The sequence below is a fragment of the Arachis ipaensis genome, chromosome B9 (assembly GCF_059453495.1).
Source record: "Arachis ipaensis isolate K30076 ecotype BB chromosome B9, ASM5945349v1, whole genome shotgun sequence".
Classification (NCBI taxonomy): Eukaryota; Viridiplantae; Streptophyta; class Magnoliopsida; order Fabales; family Fabaceae; genus Arachis; species Arachis ipaensis.
This window is the reverse complement of record NC_142444.1, coordinates 85,762,300-85,766,612: the sequence shown is the minus strand read 5'-3', so window position 1 is coordinate 85,766,612 and position 4,313 is coordinate 85,762,300.

The window sequence follows — 4,313 nt, the reverse complement described above, 5'->3', positions numbered from 1 at the left end:
TATATATAGGAGTAGCTTTGAATTGTAAAGAAGGAAGTTCTGGAGGCTGGGAAAAGAGAACTACTCTCTGTATTTTACTTTCTTTGCAATTTCTAGTTTTATGATATATTCTCCATCTTTGTTTTCATTTTCAAGAGCTATGAACAACTAAACCCCTTTCATTGGGTTAGAGAGCTCTGTTGTAATTTGATGGATCAATACTAATTTTCATTATTCTTCTTCTATCTTTCCTCTTGATTTTACTTGAAAGCTTTCGATCTTCATCCAATTGAGTAGTTATCTTGGAAGAGAAGCTATTCAAACTTGGATCTCTTTTGAACCTTGAAAGAGGAATGAAGAGATCAAGCTAGAAATGCTTTCTCATGCTGGACCAAATTGGGTTTGGATGGGTATGTGACTATAACCCTCTCAATACTTGATTTGGGAAATGCATGTGGTATAATCAGTGACCATACTTCATCTCTTCTCATGAGCAATTGACCAAGGAATTGGCTATTGATCAAGATTTGAGAGATTGAATTGCAAGAAATTGTAATTCAATCACTTAAGATTGCCAAGGAGATCAATGAGTGCATTGATTGAGGAAGAGATGAAAATGAACTTGATCCGGAGAATTGCAACATCTCCTAAGCCCAATGAACTCCCCATCTCTGATCTTACCCATTCTCTTTAATTTCTGCCATTTACTTTTATGAGAAAATCCCCCATTCCCATTTACAATTCTGCAATTTATTTTCAGTCATTTACTTCCAGTCCTTTAATTCTAGCATTTACTTTTCTGTTATTTACATTCCCGCCATTTTATTTTCTGCAACTCTCAACCCAAATTTTGGATTCGCTCAACTAGAACATTCTTCTAATTAAAGTTGCTTGATCAATCAATCCCTGTGGGATTTGACCTCACTCTATTGTGAGTTTTTACTTGACGACAAATTCGGTACACTTATCGAAGGGAGATTTGTTGAGAGACAAGTTTTCCGGGCATCAGCTTCCTCACGTGCTTCCTTGGTGGGCATTTGGTTCCCAGCATTACATTAGTGAATGCTACGTTCACTCACCCAACGCTCTCTCTTGGTTTCTTTGGTGCGCGCCTTGCTTTCCTTGGCAAAAGTCACGAAAACGTTCACTTCAGTGAACGTGACATTCACTTTGCTGAACGTGGCTCCTTGTGTTGCGCCTTGGTGCCTAGCATTCCCACTAGCGTTCACTTCTTTGAACGCCACGCTCCCTTGGTTGAGCGCTCCCTTCTAGTGCTCCCTTGGTTCCAAGCCTTGTGTTGCGATAAAGTTCACAAAAGTGAACACTACGTTCAAACTTTTGAGCGCTACCCTTTGTGTTGCTTTGATGCGCGCCCAGCTTCCCTTTTGAATGCAACGCTTTACTATCATGGGCCACGCTTTTAAAAGCATGGCCTAAGGTCCAAAGCGTGCTCAAACTTCAAAGTGTGCCCCAAAATTCTTCTTTCCTCTGTTTGAGCCTAATTTGTGCTTTCTGCTTCATTTCCTTTATCTTTTCACCTATCATCAACCAAACAAATACATCAAAGCCTCACCAAAATCACAAGATCTTTGCATCATTCATAATAATCAATTAATTCTAGTATAAACCTTATGATTTTGTGTAAAATAAATGATGTTTGATTGATTCCAAATGATCATGAAATTCCACTCCAATCACTTACTTATTGTACAAGAAAGTGCATAAAACCAAATGAAACTAATGAAAAATGCTTGTAAAACTAGCATAAGATGACTTGTCTTCACAACACCAAACTTAAACCTTGCTTGTCCCCAAGCAAGCACTAAACATGAGAAGAAATGAAATGAAACAGAGAAGCATATATTCTTATTTAGCAGGTAATTGAATTAAGACCATGGGATTTTATGCAGACAAGATGCAGCTCACTTATTATTTGCTGATAGATAAGAAATGCTTCTTTGAGGATTCACTAGAGTTGCTGTCATAATTCCTTGCTCTTTGATTGATCCCTTTTTTTTATTTTTCCTTCTTTCTTTTGCTTAGAAAGCTTATTTCTCTATAGTAGCTCATTGTCAAGTGTTGCAGCAGCCTTTTGGCTCAATTTTTCTCAACACTTCTTCACTACAGACACTTGGCTCACAATTCTTCTTAGGAACATTGATGCCCAGCACCTCTTTAGGTTACTAAATACTTTGTAACTAGGTTGCTCTTGATAATGAACTTTCGGTTGGTAATCCCGGATTAGTTAATCCAAGTTACCAAGTTTAAAAGACTCCTCAGAACCTAATTGTCCAAGCATATCCTAGTACAAGAAGCACCACAGGCATATGTTCTAAGGTCCAAGCTATTGGTGTCTAGCCTTATTATTTGTTTCTTTTATTTTTGTTGCCAATCCTTGGATTTTCTTTTCTTTTTCTTTCTTTCTTTATTTCGTTTCTCCAGGGATGTTCATTAATAAAAGATTTCATGACAGCAAATAAGTGCACACTACAAAAGACATTCTATTATGCAGCTTTTATTATTGAGCTTATCATCCAATCAAGCGATTACCACCACCAGTCTTTATTCTAATTCCTACAACATTGGACAATCACTTTCTATTTCAAACATTTTCTCTTATTGATGCAAAAGGGGAAACAAAATAGAATCTAATGCAGATGAGTGATAGCAAGCATTTACACTAGTGCAGACATCAAAATTTGCATTATTTGAACTAACATGAAGGTAAATAGCAACTTCTCATTCAGAACATTTCAAAGCAGAATAAATTTTGTGACAATACAACCTCTCAGGAGTGTCTTGCAGCTTTTCTTTTGTCATCATCATCTTTCACTTTTGCATTTCCCTTGGTGATGATTCTTTTAAGAAGCTGAGTATCTGTTCTGCATAATTATTGGAAGTTGCTTGTTTTTCCAAGCACTTAGGCAAATGGTTAGCATGCATGAATTATTGTAGTTTTTTGGACTTACTTTGGTGAGGGAACACCAAACTTAGTCCCTTGCTACTTTCTATGATGCATCAGTTACATGAAACACTGTACTTTTGTTAAAAGTCATAAAACTAAAAACTAGAAGACAGATAATGGTTTAGTGATTTCCCTGATTGCTTGGAGCTAGTAACCGTTTATGTAGAGGGTTGAAATGTGTTTTTAAATGAGATTTTTGGTGGAACACCAAACTTAGCATCTTTCATTCACCCTAAAATTATTTTGGTGTGCAACACCAAACTTAGCTCCTTGCAATACAGATAAGTCTACTAAACCTTTTTATTGAAATAGCTTAGGAAAAGAAATCTACCTCATGGTTGGGTTGCCTTCCAACAAGCGCTCTTTTAATGTCACTTGCTTGACATCCTTAATTCTTGCTCAACTTAACTTCTGAATCTCCTTCTCTTTGTCCCAAGAGCCTCCTAAATAATGCTTTGCCCTGTGACCATTTGCTGTGAATTTGCTCTTTGTCGCTTCATCTAGGAGTTCAAGGCTTCCATAAGGGAGGACCTTTTTTACCAAGTAGGGGCCAGTCCATTTGGACTTGAGTTTGCCAGGGAAAACTTTGAGCCCGGAGTTATACAAGAGTACTTGCTGTCCTGGTTTGAACTCCTTCTTTAAGATTTTTTTGTCATGCCATCTCTTAGCTTTTTCCTTGTACTCATCCAACTCATTTAATTGTAATAGCCTCTTCTCTCCTGCTGCTTGAGAATCAAGGTTGAGGAGTTTAGTGGCCCAGAAGGCTTTATGCTTGATGCCAGGGCATTTTGGCCAGTTTCACTTACCTTTTCTTTATTGTTTTAGGGTAGTTTCATGCACTTTCTTAGGAAATAAGCAAGTTTTGGGTAAATAATCACTTACATCTTGATTCAAGCAAACATTGTGAATTTTATATGATTTTATGAGAATTATGCATGAATTGAATGATAAAATGAATGATGCATGATCTCATGGGTTAGAACCTAGCTTTGATGCACTTTATTTGCTTGATAAAAGTGATCGCCAATAACGCCTTCGTGAGCCATCATAGCCCATATTAGTTGCCACGTTAACTACATTAACGTGGAAGCTAACGTAGAAGAGAAGTAAAGCTCCAACGTTAGTGGTAAAAGTGAATGCCACTAACGTTGGAAAAAAGGGCACACCTAGCCACGTTAAGAGTCACGTTAAGTACATTAATGTGAGCTCTAACGTGGAAGGAACAAAGAAGTGCCAACGTTAGTGACACTCACCTTTGTCACTAACGTTGGACTAAGCCACTATTAGCCGCGTTAGTTGCCACGTTAATTGCATTAACGTGGAAGCTAACATGGAGGAAAGGAATGATGAGCCAACGTTAGTGACACTC